At 40.5% G+C, this 9,234-nt stretch overlaps 1 protein-coding gene across 1 annotated transcript in view; it reads left to right on the top strand.

The window, feature by feature from the left end:
* The window catches only part of MICU1 (mitochondrial calcium uptake 1), a 155,263-nt gene that overhangs the window by 125,905 nt on the left and 20,124 nt on the right, over positions 1 to 9,234 (top strand). The gene's annotated exons all lie outside the window — the stretch shown is intronic.

The raw sequence follows: 9,234 nt of genomic DNA, 5'->3' as shown, positions 1-9,234 counted from the left end.
AAAAAAATTTCAATTCTTTATATTGAGACTTGTTTTATGGCCCAGTATATAGTTTCCTTTTTTTATATATGAATTTTTCATATGTATTTAAAAAGAATATGTATTCTGCAGTTTGGGGTACAGTGTTATAAAGATGTCAGTTAGGTCAAGATGTTTAGTGTTATTTAGCTGTTTTATGTCTTTTACTTTTTAGTATCTGTTTTACCTTTTAATGTCAGTCTCTGCTTCATGAATTTTGAGCTCTGTTTTTAGGGGCCTACATACTTAAAATTACGCCTTTGTGAAGAATTGGCCATTTTTTGATCATGAAATGCTCCCCCTTTATTTTTAGTAATATGCCTTATCTTTAAATCTATTTTGTCTCATATTAATAGTTAACCTAGTTTTTTTGTACTTTGCATGGTATATATTTTTCTTTCTTTCTTTCTTTCTTTTTTTTTTTTTTTTTTGAGACAGTCTCACTCTGGAATGAGTGCAGTGGTGCAGTCTTGGCTCTTGAAATCGGCCTCTGGGATTCAAGTCATCCTCCTGCCTCAGCCTCCCAAGTAGCTGGGATTACAGGCATGCACCACCATACCTGGCTAATTTTCTGTATACTGTATTTAGTAGATATGGGGTTTCACTGTGTTGGTCAGGCTGGTCTCAAACTCATGATCTCAGGTGATCCGCTCACCTTGTCCTCCCAAAGTGCTAGGATTACAGGCGCCAGCCAATGCACCCTGCTTATTTTTCTGTTCTTTTATGTTCAACTTATCTGTGTCTTTAAAGTGCATCTCTTCTAGGCAGCGTATAGTTGAGCCTAATAGCCATTTAGCATTTTGTATTTTAGAGGGTTCTCTAGAAATACAACTTTTCATGGCTTACTTAAAGTTAATGTTGTACCACTCCAAGTGAAATGTAAGAACCTTGCAATCATATAGTTCCATTTACTACTGCCTCATCCTTTATGCGATAGTTGTCATTACATTTCTGTATATATTATTGTCTCTAATATAATATTAGAGTTTTTGCTTTCAACAGTTTTTCTTTTTTAAGAAATTAAGATAAAGTCTTGTATATTTACCTACATATTTATAATTTTGAGTGCTTTTCATTTATTTTTAAATACCCAAGGGTTTTTTTAGTGGGTTTTTTTTTCTTTTTTTATTCTTTGTTTGTGTTTTAGGAGGTTTTTTAGTGTGGAGGGGTGGTTTAGAGACAGCGTTCTTGCTGTGAACCAAGGCTAGAGTGCAGCGGTATGATCATAGCTCACGCAGCCTCAATCTCGAGGGCTCAAGGGATCCTCCCACCTCAGACTCCCAAGTAGCTAGGAATAAGGCATGTGCTACCACACCCAGCTAATTATTTTATTTTCTGTAGAGACAGCTCTTGCTATATTGCACATGCTGGTCTCACACTCCTGGCCTCAGTCTCCCAAAGTACTAGGATTACAAGTGTACACTACTGCACCCTGCTCAAGTTTTTATGTAGTATCACTTACCATCTATCTGAACAACTTCCCTTTACCATTCATTCATTCATGAAACAGGCACCTCGGCTCAAAATGATTCACTGCAACCCAGGCTCAAGCAGTCCTCCCACCTCAGCCTCCTGGTTCTCTGGGACCACAGGCCCATGCCACCATGCCTGGCTAATTTTTGTATTTTTTATAGACAGTTTCACCATGTTGCCCAAGTTGGTCTTAAACTCCTGGGCTCAAGCAGTCCACCTGTCTCAACCTCCCACAGTGGCTAGGATTACAGGCGTGAGTCACCACACTCAGCCAAACTTCCTTTAGCATTTCCTGTAGTGCAGATCTGCCAGCAATGAATTCTTTTAGTTTTCGGGTTATCTAAAAATGTGTTTATTTCATTTTTGATGACCACAGTATTTGATTTTTCAGTCTCTCCAAAGCACTAAGATTTTATTAATAGTTTTATATATATAGCTACACACACACACACACACACACACACACGTAATTTATTTGAGCCAAGTTTGAAGACTGCAACCCAGTAGCATAGATTCATGTTGCCCTGAATATACACTCCAATTAGCAGCAGTTTCAAGTGGGGTTTTTTGTTTTGTTTCTTGAGATGGAGTCTCACTCTGTCACCCAGGCTGGAGTGCAGTGGCGTGATCTCCCCTCACTGCAACCTGCACCTCCCGGGTTCAAGCAGTTCTTCTGCTTTAGACTCCCTAGTAGCTGGGACTATAGGTGCACACTGCCATGCCCGGCTAGTTTTTTGCATTTTAGTAGAGACGGGGTTTCACTTTGTTGCCCAGGCTGGAGTCAAACTCCTGAGCTCAGGAAGTCCACCCACCTCAGCCTCCCAAAGTGTTGAGATTACAGGCATGAGCCACTGCGCCTGACCCACAAGTGGGTTTTTAAAGGAAGAGCTAGTTTCTAATTTGTTTACCAAGAATTTACATTAAAATAACATAAGCTATTGATTGTGTATACATTGTTCTTTGTATCATAGATTCTGGAAAATGAAACTAATGGGTAAGGCAGCTAGTCAGGAACAAAATAGCTTTAAATAATTGTGCCTGGCCATGGAATGGGGAATGGGGTTGTGACTGAAGTCCCATACTCCTGTCTCTGGGCCTGATAAATTGCACACACCTCACTTACCTCAGGCTCTTCTGAGTATGTTTCTTTTCTCATTTGCCACTCCCCTTTTTCATCAGAAATCTTCCCATGGAAGCATTGATCAGTCTCAGCTTAGATGAGAGTGACAGACAGCACCAAGAAGGCTCATTCCCAGATGGTCCTGTCCTGCTGGGGGCTAGGGGAGATATAGACACAGTCTTGTTATTCAACATTTTTCATCGGATTCCTTAAGATCTTCTAGTACAAGATCATGGTTCTCATATATGGGATCTAAATAAAGTTGTACTCATAGAAAGTAGAAGATGGTTCCCAGGGGCTATAGGAGTGGGGAAAATGGGGAGTTATTTTGTTCAAAGGGTGAAAAGCTTGAGTTATACAGGATGAAATCATTCTAGAGAGCTAGTTTATACTATAGTGACTATAACTAGTAATCCTACTGTACACTTGAAATTTGCTAAGAGAGTAGATCTTAAGTGTTCCTTGCTACTTACATACACAAAAAGGTAACTATGTGAAGTGATGGAAATGTTTTGTTGTGTTTTCGGTGTTTTTTTTTTGAGACAGCGTCTTGCTCTGTCACCCAGGCTGGAGTGCAGTGGTACGATCTCAGCTCACTGCAACCTTTGCCTTCCAGGTTTAAACAGTTGTCCTGCCTCAGTCTCCTGAGTAGCTGGGACTACAGGCGTGTGCCACCACCCTGGCTAATTTTTATTTTTAGTAGAGATGGGGTTTTGCCATGTTGGCCAGGCTGGTCTCGAACTCCTGATCTCAGGTGATCCACCTGCTTTGGTATCCCAAAGTTCTGGGATTACAGGTGCAAGCCACTGCGCCCAACATTTTCTTAAATATTTTTGATCTGCAGTTGGTTGAATCCATGGGCGTGGAACCCACACATATGAAGGACCAACTGGACTCACTTCATAGCGTTGTGAGATTAAATGTACATAAAGCACTTAACTTTGTGCCTGTCATGTGGTAAACGAAGACTAAATGTCAGCTGTTTCTGTTATGAAGTTGATAATTTTTTAAAAATTTAGTGTTGCTCAAATATTTATTCGCCAAAAGCATAGGTACTGTGCTGGGTACAGGGTTCCACCCTCAAGAAGCTCAGAGTCTAATGGAGGCGAAAGATAAGTATAGAAGCAGTTCCAGTTGGGTGTGAAAAGTGCTAATTAGACACAAGAAGATCTAGGAGCTTAAAAGTGGGGGCCCTAATTCATACCAGTGGTCGGGAAAGAGTGAGGCCAGCGTAGAGACAGGAGTGCTTTTTGTCTGGCTTCTGCTGTGAGTCTCAGCTGTCTTAGTTTTTCCCAAAAGATTAGAACCTTCAGAAATTGGCATCTTTTAGGCCCTGGCACTGACTCTTCCTTGCCTATTTTAGAGCTTACAAACCAGGCTTTAGGCGTAATTTAGCACAGAATTCCCCAAACAGCATTGTGAAGAACACTGTATACTGCAATATGTTGATGATTCTGTGGATCTAAAAGAAAAAAAAAAGAATTCCATGGTTCATAAGTTTGGAAAATTCTGGAGTTATATAGAATTTCTTAGGCCGGGCACGGTGGCTCAAGCCTGTAATCCCAGCACTTTGGGAGGCCGAGGCGGGTGGATCACGAGGTCAAGAGATCAAGACCATCCTGGTCAACATGGTGAAACCCCGTCTCTACTAAAAATACAAAAAATTAGCTGGGCATGGTGGTTCGTGCCTGTAATCCCAGTTACTCAGGAGGCTGAGGCAGGAGAATTGCCTGAACCCAGGAGGCGGAGGTTGCGGTGAGCGGAGATCGCGCCATTGCACTCCAGCCTGGGTAACATGAGTGAAACTCCGTCTCAAAAAAAAAAAAAAAAAAGAATTTCTTCCTGCACCACTCCTGCCAACTTTTTAATATGCAAATGTGCATTATTAATCATCTCCGGAGGAGGGATATGGTTCCCAAATTTGATTTACTCCAGACTATCTTTTAATAACTTACAAAGTTAATGTTCCTCAGAATAATTTGAAGGATCAGGCAGGTGGCCACTGCAGATTTACCATATTAGAACATAGTCTAGTTCCTCCAGAGTAAAAAATGTCACATTTCTTTTTTTTTCTTTTTCTTTTTCTTTTTTCATTTTTTCTGTTTGCCCCTCCTATCATTTGAAAAAAACATCACATTTCATTGAGGCTATTTCTTTAGTTCTGCATGACTTATGTTGAGAATAACAACCATCAGGTAATAATGAAGTGTTCTCCAAGAGTTCTGACCATTTGAAGAAAGAACCTTTTTCCATGAAATACTGTGTGTCTCCACTGTCTCTGTTTAGCACTTGAGAATAACTGGTTCTACTACTCATTCGTACACATACTGGGCATAAAATTAGATCTATGACCCCTCAGTGGCTGTCTGATTGATTTAAATGGTCTGCTGAAGAAGGCAATGGAAAATTGAACATGACTCCTTTCCCAATGGCTTCCTATGATGAAAATGTTAGAAATTATTTGAGCTGGAGCTCCAGAATGAGCTTCAGCCTGTATAGCTCAGAATATTTCCATTTCTGCCAGGAGAATGAAAGGTTTCCAGGTACAAGAAAGCTCCACTGTAAAGCACCTGAGGAAAGTACAGATGGAGTAAATCTGTGAGTCCAGTTATGTTCTTGGTATACTTTGAACTATAAAATCAGAAAATAATCACACAAATATAGTCCATGGTCTTCACTGTGCATGCCCCTACACAATTCACTTAGATTGAAAATTGTAATTTACGACATAGTTGGCCTTGATTCTTTGTAGTTATTCCATAATCTGTGGCATAATTCCCACAGGCGCTTTCTGCAACCCCAAGTATTTTTTCTGAAGTTTTAGTAACATCATCAAATGGTCTCAGTTTCTTTTGTCTCTGGAGGGACAAGGGTGGCATGGATGACCTCTGAGAACCTTTGTGGCTTTCCATTTCTTTGAGTCTAATACTTTGAATTAGTAAGGGAGCCTCAGTCATTTATCACTTAGGCTCTGACTGGGTTGTTGGGGGGAGTCAGAAATTACTGCTGGAATAAGCAATTTCTAGCACACAACAAACTTATATTCCGAACAACTGTCTTTGACAGGCAAGCTGCCACCCTCTCCTGAACCCTAAGAATCTGGTAGCACTGTCCTATCAAGGACTGTGGGGCCATCACGCATCTAGAACACTAATAGCAACTCTCATTTCATAGTATTTTCTCTGTGCCAGGCACAATGCTAAGTGCTTTATGCATGTTATCACTTTTAATCTTTAAAACCTGAATTATCCTCATTCATCTTCATTTTATGGATGAGGAAAATATCAAATGAAGCCACTTGATCATGGTTACCCAGCTAAGCAGTGGTAGAGCCAGGATTCAAGCTCAGGTTTCCCTAATTCCAAGTCTGTGTTCTTTCCACACCATCATGTTGCTTCTGAGGAGACTCCACAATTCTGTTAGAGTCTGAAAATCTTTGCTGAAGCACCATCCAGGGGGCACTGTGGCTTCACCATTTCGAACCATGCTTCACTGTAGCATTGGGAAGACAGACTCTGGGCTATTTTTTCCTAGTTGCTTTAGGCTAAGAGTTGACCATTCTTAGGGTGAGAATAACGTCCTTTTGGTAAACTGTGATATTTTGGAGATAGTGCACTTCTGTCGAATTTGAAATGTGACCTTTTTTTCCCCTACAGTTGTTTGTTCTGTTCCGGTGTAGGCTCTACAGCTCAGACACACTCTGACATCCATAGTCCTTACATGACAGTAACAGACTCTTGCAGTTATCTAATCTACCTTCTTGTCCTCCATAGGAATGCCTTAGGAGACACATCTGTGATCTTTACCTTCGGAACCATATTACTTTAACATCAAAATACAGGATATAGATACACCTTCTAATGACCAAGATGTTCCTCACCACCTCCACTCATTGGTATACCAGTGCTCTGTTACACTTTTAGATACTGTTCTAACATCTAGCATTCATTGAGAGTTAACTGTGTGCAAGAAATTGTGCTGAACATAAATTTTGGTTTTAAGTTCAAACCTGAGTTTGAGTCCCCATTATTCACTAGTTTTGTGACCTTGAACAAATTCCTTAAGTTCTCAAAGCCTCAGTTTCCAGATTTGTACAATGGTGATGGAATACTTGTTTCAGGGGTATTGTGAAAATAAAAAGAGATAATACTATGTTAATAAACTAGGTTGACATTAAAACTATACCAAGCTGCCTGTTCTGGTTTTCAGCCCACACGTACTAGCTTTCTTCTGCCTGTTTATCTTATTGGGGGTTGGAAACAACCTATACCAACATGGCAACATCATAAAAAGTTATTTTTTTTAAATCACCCTTTTAAAAAAGCACCAGATAAGGCTTACTCTTTGTTCTCTGAGGAAGTGGAATCTACTGCTTTTTATTAGTCACTTTTGACTATTTATTAGCTTAGAAGTTCTAAGTTGTTTAGCTTCTCCTAAGTTTCATCATTCATCCAAAAATTCTTGGTGTCACTACCTACAGAAACCTTTATTATTTAAGTAAGTTCTCTAGGAATATGTAACCCCTATTGATATCTCTAGTATCTTCAGCATTGGAGGGGGAATTCATTAGACTGTAAACTCAAAGCCTTGAACCACATTTTCTACATCTTTGTGTCCTATTCAGAGCCTAGAACAATTCTTTATATAAACAGATGTTCATTCATGTTGTGTAAATGAATTAATTATAGACCTTGCCAGATCCTGCAAAGGATGTTGAAATACTCTAGTAAGAGTGTAGTGTGAGGGGAGGAGTGTTAGGACTGTACCACCTTCCCATGTCATTAATTTCCTTTGACTCCTTGAGCAGGTCACTTCTCTGACCCTCAGGTCGCAGTTACAAATATCTCTAAGGGTTCATGCAGATTTGAAATTTTGTGATTATAACTAAATCACCTTTTTACTGAATGAAGTAATGTTTTCAGTGACATGTCATAGCCTAAAGTTATATCCAAATTTATGGCCTCACAGAGACTATTAGCCCAACTTGTCTATGTGAAATCTTTGCAAAAGTAAACTGACTTATAATTGTCAGATAGATTTGAAGTAAGAGCAAGATTTAAATTCCCAAAAGAAGTGTGGCAGTTTTAATTTATTTTCTTGTTAGAAAATGTAAAACTTAATTAGACCTTGGCTGGTGCCACGTAAGATCTAATTTATGGTGTTTGGTATTGTAGGTAAAGCAGAATGACAGTTCTGTAAAAGGCATATAAAGAATGAGTGCAGGCTGGGCACAGTGGCACAACCCTGTAATCCCAGCACTTTGGGAGGCCAAGGTGGGTGGATCACAATGTCAGGAGTTTGAGACCAGCCTGACCAACATGGTTAAAACTCCATCTCTACTAAAAAAAAGTATAAAAATTAGCTGGGCATGGTGGCGCCCACCTGTAATCCCAGCTACTTGGGAGGCTGAAACAGGAGAATTGCTTGAACCCGGGAAACAGAGGTTGCAGTGAGCCAAGATCGTGCCACTCCACTCCTGCCTGGGAAACAGAGCAAGACTCCATCTCAAAAAACAAAAAACAAAACAATACAAAAATTAGCCTGGTGCGGTAGTGGGAAGCTGTAATCCCAGCTACTTGGAATGCTGAGGTGGGAGAATCATTTGAACACGGGAGGCAGAGATTATAGCAAGCCAAGATCATGCCACTATACTCCAGCCTGGGAGACAGAGCGTGACTCTGTCTCAAAAAAAAAAGACATTCCCAATCATAAATGCCTTCCCCGCTGTCCCGTTTCTGTGATTCAGAGTGTGGGCACAACGTAGCTGGGTTCTCTGCTCAGGATCCTAACAAGGATGAAATTACAGTGTTGTTGGTGGGGGGGCCTTCATTTTCATCCGGAGTTCAGGGTCCTCTTCATAGTTCATTCATGCTGTTGGCAGAATTCAGGTCCTTTCAATTGTAGGCCCAGGGTCCCCATTTTCTTGCTGGCTGTTGGCCAGTCATTGATCTCACCAGTCCCCATCACAGCATGGCACTCACTTCTTCAGAGCCAGCAACAGAATCTCTCACCTCAGTCTGCTAAGATTAATTCTTTTTTTTTTTTTTTTTAAGGCGGGGTTTTCACCAGGTTGGTCAGGCTGGTCTTGAACTCCCGACCTCAGGTGATCCACCCGCCTTGGCTCCAAAGTGCTTGGATTACAGGTGTGAGCCACCACGTCTGGCCTGATTAATTCTTATATAATGTAGTTATAGGACTGACTAGCCCATCCTCCTTCCCATATACAGTAAGCTTATCACAATTATCATAGTCACAGGTTCTGCCTTAGAATTCTGCCCACCACACCAGCCATCATTTTAGAAACCTACACTTTTGGTTTTATTCTTTGAGAGCTTCTAAAGATAAAGACATTTTAACTCATTTAAAAATTTTAGGGCAGGAAGATAACTTAGAAATCATTTTGTTTAAACTTTGTTTTTTGGTTTGTTTGTTTGTTTGGTTGGTTGGTTTTTTTCTTTTTGAGATGGAGTTTTGCTCTGTCGCCCAAGCTGGAGTACAGTGGCCTGATCTCAGCTCACTGCAACCTCCGCCTCCTGGGTTCAAGCGATTCTCCTATCTCAGCCTCCTGGGTAACTGGGATTACAGGCACGTGCCACCATGCCCAGCTAATTTTTATATTTTTA

The sequence above is a fragment of the Cebus imitator genome, unplaced genomic scaffold (genome assembly GCF_001604975.1).
Source record: "Cebus imitator isolate Cc_AM_T3 unplaced genomic scaffold, Cebus_imitator-1.0 Scaffold686, whole genome shotgun sequence".
Taxonomy (NCBI): Eukaryota; Metazoa; Chordata; class Mammalia; order Primates; family Cebidae; genus Cebus; species Cebus imitator.
The sequence above is the reverse complement of the archived record's forward strand: the minus strand, read 5'-3'. Positions and strand labels throughout refer to the sequence as shown.